The 24,070-nt window shown below is 46.8% G+C and overlaps 1 protein-coding gene across 1 annotated transcript in view; it reads right to left on the bottom strand.

Moving 5' to 3' along the window:
• Nucleotides 1-24,070, bottom strand: part of ZNF638 (zinc finger protein 638) — a 273,992-nt gene that overhangs the window by 93,059 nt on the left and 156,863 nt on the right. The gene's annotated exons all lie outside the window — the stretch shown is intronic.

Here is a 24,070-nt window from a genome sequence, read left to right on the forward strand (position 1 = left end):
CGCTCTCCGTCCAATCTGACAGAGCTTGAGCTATTTTTGCAAAGAAGAATGGGCAAAAATTTCCCTCTCTAGAGGTGCAAAGCTGGTAGAGACATCCCCAAAAAGACTTGCAGCTGTAACTGCAGGGAAAGGTGGTTCTACAAAGTATTGACTCGGGGGGGGGGGGGGGGTGAATACAAATGCACACCACACTTTTCACAAGTTTATTTGTGAAAAACACTTTGAAAACCATTTAGCATTTTCCTTTCACTTCACAATTATGTGCCACTTTGTGTTGGTCTATCACATAAAATCTCAATAAAACACATTTACGTTTTTTGGTTGTAACATGGCAAAATGTGAAAAATTTCAAGGGGTGTGAATACTTTTTCAAGGCACTGTATATACTTTGAGAAAGCCTGCTACACATCTGGATCCTGAGGAAGCCCAATGTGTGGGTGAAACGCGTCTATCCATCACATTACAGGATGTGCTGCAATACACCTTCTAGAGACTGTATTCTCCTATTTACATATAATTCTTGCCTCATAACCCCTTTTACATCATCCTTAGTCACCCAACATTCCTCCATAGACACCCAGCACCTATAATCCTAGTCACTTACCTCTTCTACATCCTTCTTAGTCACCCACACCCTTCCATAGTCATCTAGCACCTATTATCCTAGTCACCTACCTATTCTACATTCTCCTTAGTCATCCAACATCCCTCTATTGTCACCCAGCACCTATTATCCTAGTCACCTACCCTTTCTAAATACTCCTTAGTCACCCAACACCCCTCCATAGTCACCCAGCACCTATTATCCTAGTCATCTACCCCTTCTACATCCTCCTTAGTAACCCACCATTCCTCCATAGTCACCCAGCACATATTATCCTAGTTATCTACCCTTCTACATCCTCCTTAGTCACCCAACACCCTCCATTGTCACCCAGCACCTATTATCCTAGTCACCTACCCCTTCTACCTCCTCCTTAGTCACCCAACATCCCTCCATAGTCACCCAGCACCTATTATCCTAGTCACCTACCCCTTCTACCTCCTCCTTAGTCATCCAACATCCCTCCATTGTCACCCAGCACCTATTATCCTAGTCACCTACACCTTCCTTAGTCACTCAACACCCTGCCATAGTCATCTAGCACCTATTATCCTAGTTACCTACCTCTTTTACATACCTGTAGTCATCCAACACCCCTCCATAGTCACCCAGCACCTATTATCCTAGTCACTTACCCCTTCTACATTCTCCTTAGTCACTCAACATCCCTTTATAGTCACCCAGCGCCTATTATCCTAGTCATCTTCCCTTCTACATTCTCCTTAGTCACCCAATATTCTTCCATAGTCACCCAGCACATATTATCTTAATTATCTACTCTTCTACATCCTCCTTAGTCACCCAATATCCCTCCATAGTCACCCAGCACCTATTATCCTAGTCACCTACCCCTTCTACTTCCTCCTTAGTCACCTAACACCCTCCATAGTCATCTAGCTCCTATTATCCTAGTCACCTACTTGCTCCTTAGTCATCCAACACCCCTCCATTGTCACCCGGCACCTATTATCCTAGTCACCTACCAATTCTACACCCTCCTTAGTCACCCAACATCCCTCCATGGTCACCCAGCACCTATTATTCTGGTTATCTACCGTTCTACATCCTCCTTAGTCACCCAACATTCCTCCATAGTCACCCAGTACATATTATCCTAGTTATCTACCCTTCTACATTCTCCTTAGTCACCCAACACCCTCCATAGTCATCTAGCTCCTATTATCCTAGTCACCTACCCCTTCAACATCCTCTTAGTCAACCAAAATCCCTACATAGTCACCCAGCACCTGTTAACCTAGTCACCTACCCCTTCTACATCCTCTTAGTACCCCAACATCCCTCCATAGTCTCCCAACAAACAACTACTATCATAGACACCCAACACTCATTTACCTATCACAGTGAACCCATTAGGTGTTATTTTAGTCACCTACCCCTTCTACATCCACCTTAGCCACCTTAAACCTATTACTCTAATCACCCACCCATTTTCTGCATTCTCCAGTTTTATCCCACGCTCCTCCACATGTCACAGTGAACACATTACATATTATCCTGGTCACCTACCCCTTCTGAATCCTCCCTAGTCATCCACCTTCCACCTGTCATAGTAAGCATATTACATATTATTCTAATCACCAAACAATCCTTCATAGTCATCCAGCACCTATTATCCTAGTCATCAATTACTTTAGTATTCCAGGCCAGTCATCCAACACCCTTTCACCTGTCAGAGTAAACCCATTACTTATTACCTACACCTTTTAACCACTTGCCGACCGGTCACGTTGACCGTACTGCGGCAAAGTGGCTCGATACCGTCCAGCGACGTAGACCTACGTCGCTGGACTCCTCCCCCTGTAGGCGGCGCTCGCGCGCCGCCGGAGGCGCGCTCCCGCTGTTTTCAGTCACAGCGGGAGTCGGGCCAGGGGAGGAGTGGCGGCGATCGCTGTTGCTCTTCCCCGATCGTCGGGGAATCGAGTATAGAGATCCGCCCGCTTGTGTAAACAGAGCGGCGCGGATCTCCTAAGTGACAAGGATTGACAGATTGCAGTGTTCAGCATAGCTGAACCTTCGATCTGTCCTTGTGTCACTCAGTTACCTCCCCCCCCCACACGTCAGTAAGCACCAGGCATACATTAACCCCTCCCTCTCCAATAAAATGAACCCCTTCCCTGCCAGTGTCATTTTTACAGTAACAGAGCATATTTATAGCACTGATTACTATAGAAATGTCACTGGTAACCCCAAAAGTGTCAAAAATGTCAGTCAAGGGTCCGATCTGTCCGCCGCAATGTCGCAATCCCGCAAAAAAAAAAATCGCAGATCGCCGCCATTACGCGTTAAAAAAAAAAACACCAAAAATGACAGAAATCTTTCCCTTAGTTAGTAAACGCAATAACTTTTGCGCAAACCAATCAAAATTATTGTGATTTTTTTTTACCAAACATATGAAACAGAAAACAAATTGGCCAAAAATTTAAAAAAATTTAGATTTTTACATTTTTTTGGGGGGGAGTTTCATATAAAAAAATGTTAAAAATATTGTTATTTTTTCAAAATAAACGCTTTTTTTTTGTTTATAGCGCAAAAAGTAAAAATCGCACAGGTGATCAAACACCACCAAAAGAAAGCTCTGTTTGTGGGAAAAAAAGGACGTAAATTTCGTATGGGTACAGCGTCGCACGACCGCGCAATTGTCAGTTAAAGTTGCACAGCGCCCAATCGCAAAAAGTGGCCTGGACGTAAGACAGCAAAATCCTCCGGGGGTAAAGTGGTTAAATTCTCCCTAACCACCCAACATCCCCCCATTCTACATAGTCAAACCAGCATCTTGTATCCTAGTCAACTAACCTTTCTACATCCTCTCTTTTCACGTAACACTCCTCCACCTTATAATGAACCCATTACATATTATCCTAGTTACCTACTGCTTCTACATCCCCTTAGTTACCCAACACTCTTCCAAATCCACCCAGCACCTATTATCCTAGTCTCCTACCCCTTCTGCATCCTATCTTTTCTCTAAACACTCCCCCACCTGTAATAGTACTGTAAGCCCATTACATATTATCTAAATCACCCAATGATCTTTATAGTCACCCAGTACCTATTATACTAGTCACCTACCCTGACTGAATCTTCTTATACAAATGGAACACTTCTGTATCCTCCACTGTGACCCCCATAACATATTATCCTAGTTAACGCAATCCCCCTCCATCAGACTCAGCCATCCAATCCTCTTCCGGTCATCTCAGCACCTAATACACAGGTGTCAAACACAAGGCCCGCGGGCCGAATGCGGCCCCCCAGGCCATTTCATGTGGCCCTCGCACCTCTCATGCAGCTGTAGCAGCCCCCTTGTCCCTGCCCCCACCTTTTCTCTGTAGTCGGCAGCAGAGAGGACAGAACTCCTTTGCCAGATCCTGCAGTACTCTGTGCAGCTGCAGAAAGGCTTGTCTTTGCCCCCCCTCCTCTTCAGCAGTCCGCATCAGAGAGGAGGGCAGAACTCCTCCTACAGATCCTGCACCTCTCTATGCAGCAGCAACACCACCTTGCCTCTGCTTCCCCTGGTCTTAGCATTCAGCAGACTCTGGAAGCTGACTCCAGCCCTTCTCTGGTTCTCCTCCAGACCCTGCACTTCTTCCCAGATCCACCCTCTGGTAAGGGGGTGCATTGTGATGTAAGTGTGTAAGGGGGCTTGGGGTGCTCTGGACATCTAATCTTACAGATATAACCGCCCCTTTAAAGGGAAACCATAATGCTGATGCGGCCTGCGATGGAAGTAGAGTTTGACACCCCTGACCTAATATCTTAACCACCCAACACTTATTCAGGCTCTGCAATCCCCCCATAACCCGTTATCCTTGTCCTCAAACCCTCTACGCTCCAAAGTTATCCCATAAGCTAATATCCTAATATGCAACCCTTATTCACCCTGGTCACCCGAAATGTTTTTATAGTCCACCTATTATTTCAGACACTTAAAGTGGTTGTAAACTCTATAAAAAAAAAAAAATAAAAAAAAAAAAACCTGCAAGACAAAGGCATAATGAGCTAGTATTCATCACATACTAGCCCATTATGTGTAACTTACCTTAAAACGAAGCCCCGACACGGACCCCCGGACATCGCTGCGGGCGCTGCCATGGTCCCTCGTCGTCTCTTCCGGGTTCGGCGGCTCCGGCGCGCTGATTGGCCGGAAGAGACGGCTCCGGCGCGATGATTGGCCGGAGCCGCGATGACGTCACCCCCGCGCATGCGCGCGGGAGTTTTTTTCCGGCAAGCTCCCGGCAACTTAATTGAAGGTCCCCCGGACCTTCAGAGCGCATGCACTGTAAATATCTCCTAAACCGTGCCGGTTTAGGAGATATTATTTGTACCTACAGGTAAGCCTTATTATAGGCTTACCTGTAGGTAAAAGTGTCAAAAAGCGGGATACTACCGCTTTAATATTCCTTCAAACTTTCCAGTCTTCCAAGCAACTATTCTAATGCAAACCCATTTCATCCTCCTCAGTCACCTTATTTAACTAGCCCTCTGTAATCCCTAGTCACTCCAGCATCTATTGTTCCTCTATTCTTTTTGGGTACCCTAACACCAATTATTTTAGTTACCCAACCATCTTCTATCCTCCACAGTGACCTGTTATTATATAGAATCAAGATTTCTCTGCAACAGATTTCCAGCCAATATCATCCTAATAGTTTTGACACCCTGTGCTCAAAGGATGACAATGGGCACCCTTCAACCCAGAAGAAGAATACAGCTAGATTGGGGAGCATGTTAGTCTAGGACAGCTTTTTTCAACCAGGCGTCCTAACAACCAATGACATCATTGGTTAATATGGAGGACTTATGTGCCTTGATACAATCCTGTCTCGGAGGTCTACACACAATTCCTTGGCCTATATGGTTTGGTTTGTGCTCTGACATGCACAGTTAACTGTGGGACCTTATATAGACAGGTGTGTGACTTTCCAAATCATGTCCAATCAACTGGATTTACCACAGGTGGACTCCATACAAGTTGTAGAAACATCTCAAGGATGATCAGTGGAAAAAGGATGCACCTGAGCTCAGTTTTGAGTGTCATGGCAAAGGCTGTGAATACTTATGTACATGGGATTTCTTTTCTTTTTTTTTCAGTTTTTTTTATTTTTAATTAATTTGCAAAGATTTCAAACATACTTTTTTTATGTTGTCATTATGGGATATTGTTTGTAGAATTTTGAGGAAAATAATGAATTGAATCCATTTTGGAATAAGGGTGTAACATAACAAAATGTGGAAAAAGTGAAGCGCTGTGAATACTTTTAAGATGCACTATATGTAAAACTATTACCGTATATACTCGAGTATAAGCCGAGTTTTTCAGCACATTTTTTGTGCTGAAAACGTCCCCCTCGGCTTATACTCGAGTCAAAAAAAAAAAAATGTCCCCAGTTGGCCTTACGTGCTGTAGATTTAAAAATGGCGCCGCCCGGCGCCAACATGTCACCGTGCATGCGCCGCCCCCGCTCGGGACAGACCGTACACATTCGGCTATTCCCAGGAATAGCCGAACGTATACGAGCTTTCCCGAGCGGCGGCGGCGCATGCGCAATGACGTGTCGGCGCCGGGCGGCGCCATTTATAAATTTAAGGTGCCTCTGGAACAGGTAAGTGAAACACAGCTGCACTACCTGCCATTATGCGGGCATACTTCAAGGGATGCACTGCATCTCCTGTAGTATGCCCGCAGCCCTGCATTCTCCTGTACCATGCCCGCAGCCCTGCATTCTCCTGTACCATGCCTGCAGGCCTGCACTCTCCTGTACTATGCCCGCTGCCCTGCATTCTCCTGTACCATGCCCGCAGCCCTGCATTCTCCTATACCATGCCCGCTGCACTGCATTCTCCTGTACCATGCCCACAGCCCTGCATTCTCCTGTACCATGCCCGCAGCCCTGCATTCTCCTGTACCATGCCCGCTGCCCTGCATTTTCCTGTATAATGCCCGCAGCCCTGCATTCTCCTGTACCATGTCCGAAGCCCTGCATTCTCCTGTACGATGCCCGCAGCCCTGCATTCTCCTGTACCATGCCCGCCGCCCTGCATTCTCCTGTACCATGCCCGCCGCCCTGCATTCTCCTGTACCATGCCCGCAGCCCTGCATTCTTCTGTACCATGCCTGCAGCCCCGCATTCTCCTGTACCATGCCCACTGCCCTGCATTCTCCTGTACCATGCCCGCCGCCCTGCATTCTCCTGTACCATGCCCGCAGCCCTGCATTCTTCTGTACCATGCCTGCAGCCCTGCATTCTCCTGTACCATGCCCGCTGCCCTGCATTCTCCTGTACCATGCCCACCACCCTGCATTCTCCTGTACCATGCCTGCAGCCCTGCATTCTCCTGTACCATGCCCACAGCCCTGCATTCTCCTGTACCATGCCCACAGCCCTGCATTCTCCTGTACCATGCTCGCAGCCCTGCATTCTCCTGTACCATGTCCGCAGCCCTGCATTCTCCTGTACCATGTCCGCAGCCCTGCATTCTCCTGTACCATGCCCGCAGCCCTGCATTCTCACCCTAGGCTTATACTCGAGTCAGTCATTTTTCCCATTTTTTTGTGGTAAAATTAGGGGCCTCGGCTTATACTCGGGTCGGCTTATACTTGAGTATATACGGGGGGTGGGGGGGTTAGTTTTATTTTTACATTTAAGAATGCGGAGCCCCGAGATTGTACAGAATTTTAAAGGGTACCTTGTCTGAAAAAAGGTTGAGAAACACTGGCCTTGGGTGACAGCACTGGAGAGTGGCTGAATATAACAGACAAAGCTGCTATTTTATTTTTTACAGCGCCTTCTTTTTTTTCCCCCAAGCTGGAACTGGAAATATAAGTTTTAAAATGGACCATAGGTCAATTTTGTGGAAGAGAAGCGCAAGCTTTGGAGGAACGCTGGCCTCCCCTTCAGGCAATCCTGCCTCGAAAGCTGGAACTACAGCTTCAGTTAAGTCGGGCTCACACTGGAGTGCTGCGTTTTTGCCGCAGAGCAGGAGTATGTGCGTTTTTTGTGCATTTTACATTTTACCTGTGTTTTTAGCCGAATCCATTGAAGTCTACTAGGGCGTGTGCCGCATTTTTTGAGCGTACACCAAAGATGTGGCATTCAGGAGGACTTTTGGTGCACTTTTAGAAAATGTGGCAAAAATGCACAACCTAATAGAAGTCAATGGGATTGTGGTCGAAACGCATCACACCAGTATGAACCCAACCTTAGCAATTAAATATAATTTTAAGAGCCGGTTCACACTAGCGCGACTTGTCAGCCTGACAAGTCGCGCTCCCTCGCAGTCCATTGACCGATACAGGACCCGTTCTAATAGGAGCGACACAAGTTGCTCCGACTTAGAAAAAGGGTCCTGTACTATTTCGGGGCGACCTCGGAGCGACTTGCATAGACTTCCACTATGTGAAGTCCCTGCAAGTCGCTCCGAAGTCGTGGTGCATGGTAATGCACAAGTCGCCCCCGAAGTAGTAAGGAGTCATGTCGCCTCAGTGTGAACCGGCTCTAAACCTACTTCTAATTTGTCAAAGGCTACACAGTACAACGCTCTGCTGTTGGTAAAAGAAACATTGTATAACATTATATTTTAAATGTAGCGACCTCCTTACCTTTTTACCAAAAGGAAATGTATCTTTTTTTTAAAGTTGGAGGGAAATTGAGAAGGGAAGTATTCTATGTTACTTTTTATGCTTGAACCTGCAAAGTAGTACTAAGCCCTCAGGCCCCGTTCACACCTGAGCGATTTTCTGCTTGAAGCTCTAAAACGCACAACAAGGCAAATCCTATTAATTTCAATGGCCCCTGTTCACATATGAGCGTTCTGTCGCCTGAAGCAAAAAGCCTGTTGCTAAAAAGAAAGTCCTTGAGCTTCTTTTTGGCAGATTTAAAAAAAAAAAGTGATGTCATCGCTAAATTCAGGGCTCCAGTCCTACAAGAACGCATGGGAACGGCGTTCCTGTAATTTTTCCACAGCAGGAACTCCATTCCTGTTAGCAGCCGCAGCTGAGGCAAAGGGGGCGTCAAAGCTCAAGTGGCACTGCCCGCTCACCACCTCCCTGTACCATGCCCGCAGCACTGCATTTTCCTGTACCATGCCCGCAGCCCTGCATTTTCCTGTACCATGCCCGCAGCCCTGCATTCTCCTGTACCATGCCCGCAGCCCTGCATTCTCCTGTACCATGTCCGCAGCCCTGCATTCTCCTGTACCATGCCCGCAGCCCTGCATTCTCCTGTACCATGCCCACAGACCTGCATTCTCCTGTACTATGCTCGCAGACCTGCATTCTCCTGTACCATGCCCGCAGACCTGCATTCTCCTGTACCATGCCCGCAGACCTGCATTCTCCTGTACCATGCCCGCAGCCCTGCATTCTCCTGTACCGTGCCCGCAGCACTGCATTCTCCTGTACCATGCCCGCTGCCCTGCATTCTCACCCTAGGCTTATACTCGAGTCAATCATTTTTCCCATTTTTGGGATGGCACACTGTGACGTCCAGGATTGGCCCTGCTGTGGGTGTGCGGGAAGGGGAGGGCATCTATGTCAACAGGGGGTAGTACACCCCTGATGGGGGGTGTCATCCTGGCATGCCCATCCTCCCCTCCCTCCGTCCTCCTCCTCCAGCGACCGCTGTAACAAAGTCCCGCCTCCTAGACAGGCTTCAGTAATAGGCGGAACACTAATCCAATGCAGGCAAATTGAATCAGTGTGACATGTATTATAGGAGCCGGTCTAGGAGGCGGGACCTTGTTACAGTGGCTGCTGGAGGAGGAGGGCCGAAGGAAGGGAGGACGGGCATGCCGGAATATTCAAATCCAAGATCCACGACACAGAGGGAGATCGCCGCTGTGTGTTATCTATCTAGACACTAATGAGGCTGCATTGCTGGGCATTTATGGGCACTGGTAAGGCTGCAGTGCTGGGCATTTATGGGCACTGGTAAGGCTGCAGTGCTGGGCATTTATGGGCACTGGTAAGGCTGCATTGCTGGGCACTAGTAAAGCTGTATTTGCTGGGCACTGGTAAGGCTGCATTTGATGGACACTGGTTGGGCACTCATGATGCTTCATTGATGGGCACTGGTCAGGCTGCATTGATGGGCACTGGTAAGGCTGCATTGCTGGGCACTAGTAAAGCTGCATTTGATGGGCACTGATGATGCTGCATTGATGGGCACTGGTCAGGCTGCACTGGTAAGGCTGCATTTGCTGGGCACTGGTAAGGCTGCATTTGATGGGCACTGGTTGGGCACTGATGATGCTGCATTGATGGGCACTGGTAAGGCTGCATTGATGGGCACTGGTAAGGCTGCATTTGATCGGCCCTCAGTCATTGCAACATGTTTTAGAAATTCCCTGCGAGGGAACTATTATCACACATTGTGGTGTGTTTTTTTTTTTTTTTTAATATAGCATACAGGTAAATTATTTATTGTTACATCTGTGCTATATTTATTTGTTTAAAGTGGTTGTAAACCCACTTTAAAGACTTTTACCTATAGGTAAGCCTATATTAAGGCGCTATAGGTATATAAATATCTCCTAAAAATGCACCATATACGAGATATTTACAGTGCATGCAGCCGATGACGTCATCGTCAGATGCGCTCTGAAGGAATGACCAACCGTGCCATTCCTTAAGAGCCCTATGCCGTGAACGGCGGATCCCGCGCATGTAATCGCACCATCTGATTGGCCGGAGGACGCGATCCAGGAAGCAGGACGGCCGAACATGTCGGCTGTCCTGTTGGTACTGCGGGGGCTTTGTTTTTAAGTAAGTACTTTATAATGAGCTTGTATGCGATGCATACTAGCTCATTATGCCTTTGTCTTTACAGGTTTTTTTTTTTTCACTTTTTTTTCAGAGGGTTTACTTCCTCTTTAATGCATGTGAATTTTGGAGTTGTCCTTGTAAAGTGGCACTTTACAATGAATGTTGCACTTTGTTAAAAAAGAAGTACGTATATACACGCACGCACGTTTTTTTTTATTTTTGAGGTGGGGGCGAGTTTCCACACTTTTTTTCCCCAGGACTTGACCTCTGGCTAAAATGGTCTATGAACAGCTGCATGCAATTAGTGCAGATATAAAAACACCAATATACATCTGGAGTATTGTGTCCAGTTCTGGTCGCCAATCCTCCGGAGGGATGTGTTGGAGCTGGAGAGAGTCCAGAGAAGGGCAACTAAACTAATTAGGGGATTGGAGGACCTTAATTATGAAGAGCGTCTGCAATCGCTTGATTTATTCTCCCTGGAGAAGAGACGCCTGAGAGGGGACATGATAGCAATTTATAAATATCTCAATGGTGATCTCAGCATAGAAAAAAAGCTATTCTGCCGAAAGGATTGCATGAGGACTCAAGGGCATACAATGCGATTAGAGGAGAGGCGTTTTAACCTCAGGCAATATGGGGGGTTCTTTCCTGTTAGGGCTACAAGATTGTGGAATTCTCTACCACAAGAGGTGGTTTCTGCGGGAAGTATGGTGGCTTTCAAAAGACTCTTAGACTTACATCTCAAGGATCAGAACATTCAGGGGTATGAGAAATGATTACGGCCACACACACCTATACAGGTTGAACTGGATGGACTATTGTCTTTATTCAACCTCACCTACTATGTAACATAGCGCTGCAATATTTTTATGATATACTTTATGGCCCCATAGACTTCAACAGATAGCGTTTTGTCACTCGTTTTATGCTCAAGCTCTTCTCCTCCCCCCTAGTGCTTTCTACTGGCTAAACAAAAACACCTGAAGCTGTAAAATTCTTGTAATACGCATCTAAAAGCTTTAGAAATGCTTGTAAAAGGCGGCAAAAACGCTTAAAAAAATGCCAGTAAATGACTACGCTCAGGTGTGCATAGAGCTTCTGTGTTTTTTAATCAACACATTGAGCAAAATAAAAAAAATATTCACTGGTAAACAATTTGTTAAAATTCTAACATTACAGTTCTCCATGCTGCTGGATCCTGCTCTATCAGTGCTTCTTCCCTGAACGTCTAGGAGTTAACAGTAGACAGTGCAGCCTTGAGTCAGTGTGTTAACCACTTGCCGACTGCCGCACGACTATTTACGTCGGCAGTCAGCCCCTCACAGGCAGAGCGACGTAGGGCTACGTCGCTAGCCTGTAAGGGTTTTGGGAGCGAGCGCGCGCCGCCGGATGCACGCTCCCGCTCGGTCACGGACCCCCCCCCCGCCGGGCACTCGCGATCGTCCGTGACAGCGGGAGAAAGGCAGGCGGCTAATGTAAACAAAGCCGCCTGTCAGTTCTCCCTGTGTAAGAATGATGATCAAACGGTTCTACTATGTAGGACCGTTGATCACTGTTCTTACACACACAGCCACAGCCAATCACAGTTAGAATCACGCCCCTAGGACACACTTAACCCCTCCCTCTCCAATACAGTTAACCCCTTCACTGCCAGTGTCATTTTTACAGTAACAGTGCATATGTATAGCACTGATTACTGTAGTAATGTCACTGGTAACCCCAAAAGTGTTAAAAATGTCAGTCAAGGGTCCGATCTGTCCGCCGCAATGTCACAGTCCCGCAAAAAAAATTGCAGATTGCCGCCATTACGGGTTAAAAAAAAAAAACAACAAAAATCTTTCCCTTTGTTAGTAAACGCAATAATTTTTGCGCAAACCAATCAAAATACGCTTTTTGCGATTTTTTTTTACCAAACATATGGTAAAAAAAAAAAAAAAATTGGCCTAAAATGTTAAAAAAAAACTTAGATTTTTACATTTTTTTGGGGGGAATTTCATATAAAAAATGTGAAAAATATTGTTATTTTTGCAAAATTGATGCTCTTTTTTTGTTTATAGCGCATGATCAAAAAAAAAAAAAAAAAAAAAAAAAAAAAAAAAAAAAAAAAAAAAAAAAATCGCACAGGTGATCAAATACCACCAAAAGAAAGCTCTGTTTGTGGGAAAAAAAGGACGCCAAATTCGTTTAGGTACAGCGTCGCACAACTGCGCAATTGTCTTTTGAAGTCATGCAGTGCCGAATCGCAAAATAGGCCCTGGTCAGGAAGGGGGTAAAATCTTCCGGGGCTTAAGTGGTTAAAGCAGAGTTCCACCCAAAAGTGGAACCTCCGCTTATCTGATTCCTCCTCCCCTCCAGTGCCACATTTGGCACCTTTCAGGGGGGAGCGGGTAGGTACGTCACCAGCTCGGCCCCACTCCTCCCCCCCCCCCCCCTGCTGCCGAGCTAGTAAGTGAGCGCAGCGCGCATATGCAGTAGTGTTCCATTACTGGCAATGGCAGCACCCGACAGCTGATGGAAACATTGGCTGGGGCACCGACATCGCTGGATTCCAGGACAGGTAAGTGTCTAAAGCCCCGTACACACGTAGCGATTGTCGGCCGTAAATATTCGGCCGCCGAACGATTGGCCGATTGTCGGCTTGTTAGTATGATGCTTCCGACAGCCGACAGCGCACTTTCGGCCGAACAGAATCTGTCGTGCAAGCATTAAAATTTTTGTACGCCGACAACAGAACGGCCGATTGTTCGCCAGTCAGTACAGAATTCGGCCGACAGACAGCAGATTTGCAAGACTGGGCATGCTCTGAGAAGAAAAAACACACGGAAAGTTAACCATCACATGACATCACTTCTGCAGTCGGCTGTTGTTGGCCGACAAAATTTGTGTGCAGTCTTTTGCACTTTTCAGCGGACAGGACAGCCCTGGACAAAAGACGGCCGATCGTTCGGCCGACGATCGGTATGTGTGTACGGGGCTTTAATATTAGAAGTCAGCAGCTACAGAATGTGTAGCCAGAACACCGCCTTAGGTGATTTTTGCATGATCTCCCTGTGCCTGTGTGGGTTTCCTCCTACACTCCAAAGACCTGCTGATAGGTCAATTGGCTCCGGTCTAAATTGGCCCTAGTATATGTATGTATGAATGTGTATTAGGGACCTTATATTGTATGCTGTTTAAAGGCAGGGACTGATGTAAATGTACCATATATACAGTATCTCACAAAAGTCAGTACACCCCTCACATTTTTGTAAATATTTTATTATATCTTTTCATGTGACAACACTGAAGAAATGACACTTTGCTACAATGTAAAGTAGTGAGTGTACAGCTTGTATAACAGTGTAAACTTTCTGTCCCCTCAAAATAACTCAACACACAGCCATTAATGTCTAAACCGCTGGCAACAAAAGTGAGTACACCCCTAAGTGAAAATGTCCAAATTGGGCCCAAAGTGTCAATATTTTATGTCGCCACCATTATTTTCCAGCACTGCTTTAACCCTCTTGGGCATTGGTGCTCAACCTGTGGCTCCCCAGCTGTTGCAGAACTACAAATCCCATGAGGCATTGCAAGACTAATCAAGACTAAAAAACAAATCAGTTAAACAAGCATGACTCCCAAAGGCAGAGGCATGATGGGACTTGTAGTTCTGCAACAGCTGGAGGGCCACAGGTTGAGCACCCATGCTCTTGGGTATGGAGTTCACCAGAGCTTCACAGGTTGCCACTGAAGTTCTCTTCCACTCCTCCATGACGACATCACGGAGCTGGTGGATGTTAGAGATCTTGCACTCCTCCACCTTCCGTTTGAGGATGCCCCACAGATGCTCAATTGGGTTTAGGTCTGGAGACATGCTTGGCCAGTCCATCACCTTTACCCTCAGCTTCTTTAGCAAGGCAGTGGTCATCTTGGAGGTATGTTTGGGGTCGTTATGTTGGAATACTGCCCTGAGGCCCAATCTCCGAAGGGGGGGGATCATGCTCAGGGCCAGACTGGGAATAAAATTCAGCCCTTGAAATAATGTCATACCAGCCCCATAGCATTATTATACCACCAGCCATTATTTTCTTGTTCATAAAAGGGAAAACCATGCATTTTAAAGCACATTTGAAGAGTGCATTATAGATAAGACAGATATGAAAGGATATAGGGCTATATATATATATATATATATATATATATATATATATATATATATAAGCAAATTCCGGTTATAAGTGGTAAAAGTGCAGACATGGTACAGGAGGCGGTCATAGTCTGTGTGGGCATGGTACAGGAGATGCAGGGGCTGCGGGCATGGTGCAGGGGCTGTGGGCATGGTGCAGGAGATGCAGGGGCTGTGGGCATGGTGCAGGAGATGCAGGGGCTGCGGGTATGGTGCAGGAGATGCAGGGGCTGCGGGGCATGGTAAAGGGGTTGCGGGCATGGTGCAAGAGATACAGGGGTTGTGGGCATGGTGCAGGAGATACAGGGGCTGTGGGCATGGTTCAGGAGATACAGGACTGCGGGCATGGTGCAGGAGATGCAGGGCTGCGGGCATGGTGCAGGAGATGCAGGACTGCAGGCATGGTGCAGGAGATGCAGGGCTGCGGGCATGGTGCAGGAGATGCAGGGGCTACAGGCATGATGCAGAGCTGCGGGCATGGTACAGGATAATCTCCTGTACCATGCCCACAGCACTGCATCTGCTGGGGAGATGCAGGGGCTGCAGAGGAGACTCACTTACCTTTTGGTGTTGCCCGGCCCCAACACGTCACTGCGCATGCGTTGTCTGCCCGGGAATAGCCGAACGTGTACAGACTTTTTTTTTTCTACAGGTATCAGCAGCCCCAGCGCAGGGGGACTTGCCGGCCTAACGGAAAATTTCTCGGTATCCCGGTAGGCCAGTCAGGCCCTGATCATGCTCTGCTTCAGTATGTCACAGTACATGTTGGCATTCATGGTTCCTTCAATGAACTGTAGCTCCCCAGTGCTGGCAGCACTCATGAAGCCCCAGACCATGACACTCACACCACCATGCTTGACTGTAGGCAAGACACACTTGTCTTTGTATTCCTCATCTGGTTGCCGACACACACGCTTGACACCATCTGAACCAAATAAGTTTATCTTGGTCTCATCAGACCACAGGACATGGTTCCAGTAATCCATGTCCTTAGTCTGCTTGTCTTCAGGAAACTGTTTGCAGACTTTCTTGTGCATCATCTTTAGAAGAGGCTTCCTTCTGGGATGACAGCCATGCAGACCAATTTGATGCAGTGTGCGGTGTATGGTCTGAGCATTGATAGGCTGACCCCCCCACCCCTTCAACCTCTGCAGCAATGCTGGCAGCACTCATACATCAACATCCCAAAGACAACCTCTGGATATGACGCTAAGCACGTGCACTCAACCTCTTTGGTTGACCATGGTGAGGCCTGTTCTGAGTGGAACCTGTCCTGGTAAGCCGATATATGGTCTTGGCCACCGTGCTGCAGCTCAGTTTCAGGGTCTTGGCAAACATCTTATAGCCTAGGCCATCTTTATGTAGAGCAACAATTATTTTTTTCAGATCCTCAGAGTTCTTTACCATGAGGTGCCATGTTGACTTCCAGTGACCAGTATGAGAGAGTGAGAGCGATAACACCAAATTTAACCCACCTGCTCCCCATTCACACCTGAGACCTTGCAACACTAACGAGTCACATGACACCAGGGAGGGAAAATGGCTAATTGGGCCCAATTTGGAAATTGTCACTTAGGGGTGTACTCACTGTTGTTGCCAGGGGTTTAGACATCAATGGCTGTGTGTTGAGTTATTTTGAGGGGACAGCAAATTTACACTGTTATACAAGCTGTACACTCACTACTTTACATTGTAGCAAAGTGTCATTTCTTCAGTGTTGTCACATGAAAAGATATAAAATATTTACAAAAATGTGAGGGGTGTACTCACTTTTGTCAGATACTGCAAGTGTAAAGCGGTACATAAATTGATGGCACTGTGTAAGTACCTGAAATAAAGTGATTACATCAGCTGCTGAAAGCGCTTAAAGCGGAGTTCCACCCAAAAGTGGAACTTCCGCTTTAGGGAGTCCTGACCCCCCGACATGCCACATTTGGCATGTCATTTTTTGGGGGGGGGAGCGGGTACCTAGTTTTGACAGGTACCCGCTCCCACTTCCGCTCGGAGCGCCGCGGCGCCCTGAGCGGAAGTTCTCCTCTCCCCCTCCCTCCCTGCAATCTTCTGGGACACGTCAGAGGTCCCAGAAGATTGCCGGCCAATCACGGCGCGCAGCGCGACTCGCGCATGCGCAGTGGGTACCCGGCTGTGAAGCCGCAAACTGTAACAGCCGGGTGCCCACAGCAGTGATGCCGGCGCCGAGGGAGAGGATCGAGGCTTCCGGCGGCCGCATCGCTGGACCGTTGGACAGGTGAGTAAATGGCTGGAACTCCGCTTTAACTGCTTTCCGATGGTATGGCTTACATATACAGCGGCAATGCGGCTCTGCTGTGCAGGTTTACCAACCTAGTACGTGAGCCCGCACTTCCGGGTCTGAGGCGCGCATGCGCACCACTGGCGACCTACTCCCCCCTGTGATTATACACAGCGGGAGTTGATCTGCAGGTATCACAGAATCTATGTCCTTGAGCACCTGCCGATCATTAGGCAAAGAGCCAGACCGGCGATCTGCCTATCTAAACAAGGCAGATCGCTGCTCTGTCAGTAGAGAAGGCATTGATCCTGTGTTCCTGCAAAGCAGAAATATACCGATCAACGTCTTCCCCTCCCCCCCACAGTACACAAGCACTGGCTAGGCACACAGTTAACCCTTTGATCGCCCCTGATGTTAACCCCTTCCCAGCCAGTGTCATTAGTTCATGACAGTACATATTATTTTAGCACTGATCACTATATTAGTGTCACTTGGCCCCAGTGTAGATGCGATAACTTTTGTGCAAACCAATAAATATACGCTTATTGGGATTTTTTTTTTTTTTTAACCAGAAATATGTTGCAGAATACAGATTGGCATAAATGTTTTTGGAAATGTGATTTTTTTTTTTTTTTTGGGCATGTTTAATAGTAGAAAGTAAAGTAAAAAATAGTTTGTTTTTTTTTTTTTTTTTTAAGTGCAAAAAACCCCCAAAAGATCAAATACCACCAAAAGAAAGCTCTATTTGTGAGGGGGAAAAAAAAAAAAAAAAAAAAAAAAACTTTATTTGGGTACAGTTTTGCACGACCACGTAATTGTTGTCAGGTAAATTAACGCAGTGCCGTATCGCGAAAAAATGGCCTGGTCATGAGGGGGGGGGGGGGGGGGAGAGGATCTTCTAGAGCTGAAGTGGTTAATGCACACACTGTACGGAGACAACTCTACACACAGGGTGGCTCCATAGGATGATGCAGGAGAAATAAATGTATTAAAAAAAAAAAAAAAAAGAGAAAAATAATTACGTATTAATAATAAATTAAACGTATTGAAAAAAAAAAATAAATAAAAAAATAAAAAGTGGAAGGTGGGCAGGTTGCAAAGAAGCCAAGTCAGTGGAATGGGTAAAGATCAACTTTAAAAAAATCCAGAGGGCTCAATATCACTTAAAGCGGAGTTCCGGGCACAAACGATGTTTTTTTTTTGTGCCCCTCCGCTAGGTAGACCTCACCTGAAAATGAATTGGATAGTTATTTTTTTTTTTTTTTTGTTTACTCACCTTGTAATTGAAGATTGAAGATACTCACCTCAGAGTACTTCCTCCCTCGGAGCCGCGGCTCACCCCGTCACTTCCTGTCTCGCGATGATTCCTGGGAGCTGAACGTCATCGCTCCCAGGAATCAATGCGACGGCACCGGCCCCGCTCGTCATTTCCGGGCTAAAACAGCTTCTGGGCATGCCCAGAAGCTGTGGAGGAATGCGGCGCCGCACCGGAAGTGACGAGAGGGGCCGGTGCAGGCGCATTCTGGGACAAGAAGACGCGGAAGAAGACATAGAAGAGGACCGCGCCGGCTTCAGCTGCCCACAAGAGAGATGGAAACGCTGTGGAAGAAATTTAGTAAGTATTTCTTCTTGCAGGTAAGTGCGAACCGGGACAGATCAGAGGCTAGCCATTGTGGAATGTACTAGTCCTGACTGTCCCGGGGGTATGCTTATTGAAAATTGACTTCTGTGCCCGGAACTCCGCTTTAAAAAAAATAGTAAATAAAGAAAAAATAATATAGCTTATACAATTGAGACACAAATCATATTGTAATTGAATGTTATTAACCAATTGCCGCCTGCTTGCCATCAAATGACGGCAGAGCAGTGCGGCTCTCCTTCAGGGACAACGTCATATGACAGCGCCCCAGAACAAACGCTATTGTGCGCCCGCGGGGGGCACGCAGCGTGGTGATTGCTGCTGCACCGTGTTCCTAGGACACGGCGCCACCCCAATCTTGGTAAAGAGCCAATGACGCATCTGATCGGCTGTGTCCAATCACAGCTGGTCACATGTAAATGCGGAAGTGCTGTTTATAGGCTTTCCTTGCCTCACACTAGGCCTGCACGATATTGGAAAAAATATATTTTGCGATATTTTTTTTTCTAGGATATATATTGCGATATTGAGAGACCCGTCAATCCAGGCTAAAGTCAACTATTACCTTACAAGGGACACCTGGGACAGCCAGGGTTAATGTTACTGTAGGGATGGGATGAGTTTTGCAGCAGTCCTTCTTCTGATTGTATATATTATATACTGCACTGGGAGTCTGGGACAGCCACGGTTAATGTTAAGCCCCGTACACACGTACCGATGGTCGGCTTACAAATGTTCCTCTTTTCTCCCCGGGATGTCGGTGTCTGCTGAAAAGTGCAAAGACAGCACAAGGACTGCACAAGAATTTTGTCCGCCGACTGCAGAAGTGATGTCATGTAATGGTTAACTTTCCCTTTGTTTTCTATTTTCTGAGCATGCCCAGTCTTGCAAATCTGCGGTCTGTCGGCCGAATTGTGTACTGACAGGCGAACAATCGTCCGTTCTGGTGTCGGCATACAAATATTTTCATGTTTGCACGAAAGACTTTTGTCCGCGGATTGTGCGCAGACATCTGTCGGAGGCACCATACTAACACACGTACAATCGGCAGATCCTTCGTCCACCGACGTTTGTATGCCGACGATCGGTACGTGTGTACGGGCCTTTACTGACACTGTAGGGAAGGATGCTGGGAATGGATGGAAATCATGAAGCATGCGGGCAGCAGCACAGCCTTCTAAATTTTAATAGCAGATACAGGGCAGGCCAGGGTTAATAATGGTACTCAATACTCTCAGTGACAGTGTAGAATCGGATTATTCAGTCTCTCATTCTCGTCGGGACTCACAGTGGTGGTAGGAGCGGAGGACTAGGAGCCGGTAAAAGATCACAGCCGCATACACTGACTCACTCCACTTCCGTGCACTGCAGCCCACACGTTCAGTCTCCGCCCTCAGCTAGTTTTCTCAATGGCACAGCAAACCAATCACGCCGTGAGTAGCGGCACAGCGAAACCAATCAGGTGTGCAGGCTCACAGCGCACTGCTCACCGCTGTAGTGTGGGACAGCTGAGTCCTCCTCCGAGTCCCGACTTCTCCCTGCCTATGCAAAATATCGTGACCTCGGTGATATGAATATCGCCCACGTCCGCAGAACGATATATCGACTATCGTTCAGCCCTACCTCACACTGTCAGAGTCTATGGCGAGGAAAGCCGATCAGCGGTTCCTCCTCAAAGGGGAGTCCAGGACAAGTATTCAGGGCACCGATCATCAGTTTACAGTAAAGCCGGAGCAGTGCCCATCAATGACAATCAATGCCCATTAGCGATGCCAGTCAGTGCCTGCTCATCTGTGCTACCCATCAGTGCCACCAGTCAGTGCCCATCAGTGTCTCCTCATCAGTGCCACCTAATCAGTGCCTTGCAGTGCCGCCTCATCAGCGCACAACAGTGAAGGAGAAAAATTATTTACAAAATTTACTGACAGACCCAAAAAAAAAAAAAAAAATTTCTCAAAATTCTCTGGCTTTTTTCTTTTTTGATAAAAAATAAAAAACCCTGCGGTGATTAAATACCACCAAAAGAAAGCTCTAGTTATATGAAAAAAAAATGATAAAATTTAATTTGGGTACAGCATTGCATGAGGACGCAATTGTCATTCAAAGTGTGACAGCGCTGAAAGCTGAAAATTGGCCTGGGCAGGAAGAGGTGAAAGAACTATGGGCAAAACTTTTTTCCTTTTTCATTTTGGATAGAGTAATGGAGGGTTATAACCCCTGTCAGATTTTTTTTGTTCACCATCTGTGTCCCATTGCAGAGATTCCCCTTCACTTCCTGTCCCATAGCCAAACAGGAAGTGAGAGGAAATCCCTGCAAATGAAAGGAATTCCTTGGGGACCCTCAGGTCACCAGAACTAGTGTCCCCATTGGACTATTTCCCCTTTTTATTACTTTTTTTGGGACAACCCAAAATTTGGGGGATTTTCTTTTGCTATGATCATTGAATGTGAAAGTAAACATGACAAATAGAGAGAATGAATCTCCACGACGGGGGCACAGACAGCAATAAAAACTGACAGTAATCCCACTCCACTGTTTCCTTTTCAATCTGCAGCAACTGCAATTTTCTAAGAATACAATATGGCCGCCTGGAGCTGTTCTGTACACAGAATGTATACTGACCACACCCCAGAAACATTTCCTGCTTGTGTGATTGGCTCACCAATTTTCCCAGAAGTCTGCACTAAGATACAAGTCAGATTTCTGGCATCCCCTGCAACAAAAATGTCATTTTTGGTGAGATACTGCCAATAGGAACACATCTAATGGGATGCAGGCCCAGCAGATTTCCTCATTAGAGCCCTGCAGCTGCCACAGCTGATAGACAATTATGAAACCACTCCCATTAGACCCACTCAGCACAGAGGCACACATCTAAGGCCCCTTTCACACTTGCGGACTGTTCAGATCCGCCTGTCTGTTTTTTCAGGCGGATCTGAACGGATGCTCCATGCATCTCTATAGGGCATCGGATGTCAGCGGAGACATGTCCACTGACATCCGATCCGTCAAATCCGGACGGATGGAAACCCTATTTTCCATCCGTCTTGCGGATCGGATCAGATGAGAACGGACAGACGGTCCGTTCTCATCCGATTCCCCCATAGAGAAAAGCAGGGACCTGACAGCTCTGTCTCTGCACACAGCGCAGAGACAGAGCTGCCATCCGCCTGCTCAGCGGCAGATCAGCAGATCGATCCCCCGCTGAGAAAAACAGAGTCCGCCTGATGGACTCCCTGTGTGGAAGGGGCCTAAAGGGAGGCAGACCCTGCAGCTCTCCTCATTAGTGCTCTGCAGGTGCACAGCTGATTGATTATGAAACCACTCGCATTAGATTCATTTTCCCACAGGGGCACAGAGAAACACAGAGGGATTTCTTCAGAACAACAAAAGGAAGGAATCTGCAACAAAAAGTTTGTTATAATCCTTGTATTATACAGAGATCACCCAGAGGGGAATGTTTTTATTTTTCTCAACAAAAGTGGAGTTACGCTTTAAGGCTATTTTCTCTTTGCATGCAAATACATATGTATAGAAACCAGCTAGGTAAACTCTATATTGACATTTCTGGCAGTCTGTCACTCCTGGATAGATTATACACAACAGATACAAAAAGGGGTTGATTTACTGACACTGGAGAGTGCAAAAATCTGGTGCAGCTGTAATGGTAGCCAATCAGCTTCTAACTTCAGCTTGTTCATTTAAAGCGGTGTTCCAGCCTCCAAAAATTAAAAAAGTCAGCAGCTACACATACTGTAGCGACTGACTTTTAATATTGGGACACTTACCTGTCCTGGAGTCCGGCAATGTCGGCACCACAGCCGATGTTTCCATCATCTGTCGGGTGCTCCCGCCGCCATTGCTGGTCAGGGAACCCGGTAGTGAAGCCTTGCGGCTTCACGGGCGGGTCCCTACTGCGCATGCGCGAAGCGCGCTGCAAATTCGGATTGGCTCGGCGGCGGAGGAGTCCTCACTTCGCCACGGTGCCGTTCCCGGAAGTGGGGGGAAGGGTACCTGTAAAAAACAGGTACCCGTTCCTAGGGATGCACCGATCCGATATTCGGATTGGAAATCGGCCCCAATCCGGGAAAAATAGCTGGATCAGTAAAATTAACAGATCACGGGCCGATCCGGTTTTGCTCTTTATAGCTTGTGAGGGAGCAGAGAACAGCTGTCAAAGAAAAAAAAAAAAAAGAGCCTCCTGCAAATGCCTTTCAACTCTCCCAGTTAAGTAAACAATGATTACAATGTATCTTTTCGTTCCGTCTGTCAGAGGAGGGAAGTTTAACCTCTTAACCACTTGCCGACCGCCGCACGACTATTTACGTCAGTGGTCAGCCCCTCACAGCAGAGCAGCGTAGGGCTACGTCGCTAGCCTGTGAGGGTCTTAGGAGCGAGTGAGCGCCGCCGGAGGCGCGCTCCCGTGTGGTCACAGACCCCCCCTGTGCGTGTGACCGGCGGACCCGATGTCGCGATCGTCGGGTGGAGAGGGAGAAAGGCAGGCAGCTGATGTAAACATAGCCACCTGTCATTCTCCCGTGTAGGAATGGTGATCATACGGTTCTACTGTTCCTACACCTCAAGCCACAGCCAATCACAGTTAGAATCACACCCCTAGGGACACACAACCCCTCCCTCTAAAAAAAAAAAAAGTTAACCCCTTCACTGCCAGTGTCATTTTACAGTAACAGTGCATAAAAAAAAAAAAAAAACGCAGATCGCCGCCATTACGCGGTAAAAAATACTAAAAAATGACAAAAATCTTTCCCTTAGTTAGTAAACGCAATAACTTTTGTGCAAACCAATCAAAATACGCTTTTTGCGATTTTTTTTACCAAATATATGGTAAAAAAAAAAAAAAAAATTGGCCCAAAATGTTAAAAAAAATGTTGATTTTTACTTTTTTTTTGGGGAATTTCATATAAAAAATGTGAAAAATATTGTTATTTTTGCAAAATTGACGCCGTTTTTCTGTTTATAGCACAATAAGAAAAAAAAAAAAAAAAAAAAAAAAATCGCACAGGTGATCAAATACCAGCAAAAGAAAGCTCTGTTTGTGGGAAAAAAAGGACATCAAATTCGTCTAGGTACAGCGTCGCACGACCGCGCAATTGTCCGTTAAAGTCACGCAGTGCCAAATCGCAAAATAGGCCCTGGTCGGAAAGGGGGTAAAATCTTCCGGGGCTTAAGTGGTTAAAGACTAAACCCATGACCTTTTAGATTTTAAATGCACAATGTTATAAGGTATCTGCCGATACCGATCCGGAAATATTTTGTTATAAGCTCACAAAACAGTACTTCCGGATCGGACTCCGGATCGGCGATTTCACAAAGCAAAAGATCGGGATCAAAAAAGTCGGATCGGTGCATCCCTACCTGAAAGGTGCCAAATGCGGCACCAGAGGGGGGGGGGAGGGAGAAAATGAGCGGAAGTTCCACATTTGGGTGCAACTCCACTTTAAGCTTTGACAATAATACCTGGAAGCTGATTGGTTTCCATGTAGAGCTGCACCACATTTTGTACTCTCCAGTTTAGTAAATCTCCACCAAAGTGTCAGATTTGTCCGCTGCAATGTTGCAGTCCCGCTAAAAATCGCTGATCACCGCCATTACTAGAAAAAAA

This window comes from Pelophylax lessonae, assembly GCF_965119305.1.
Source record: "Pelophylax lessonae genome assembly, chromosome: 1".
Taxonomy (NCBI): Eukaryota; Metazoa; Chordata; class Amphibia; order Anura; family Ranidae; genus Pelophylax; species Pelophylax lessonae.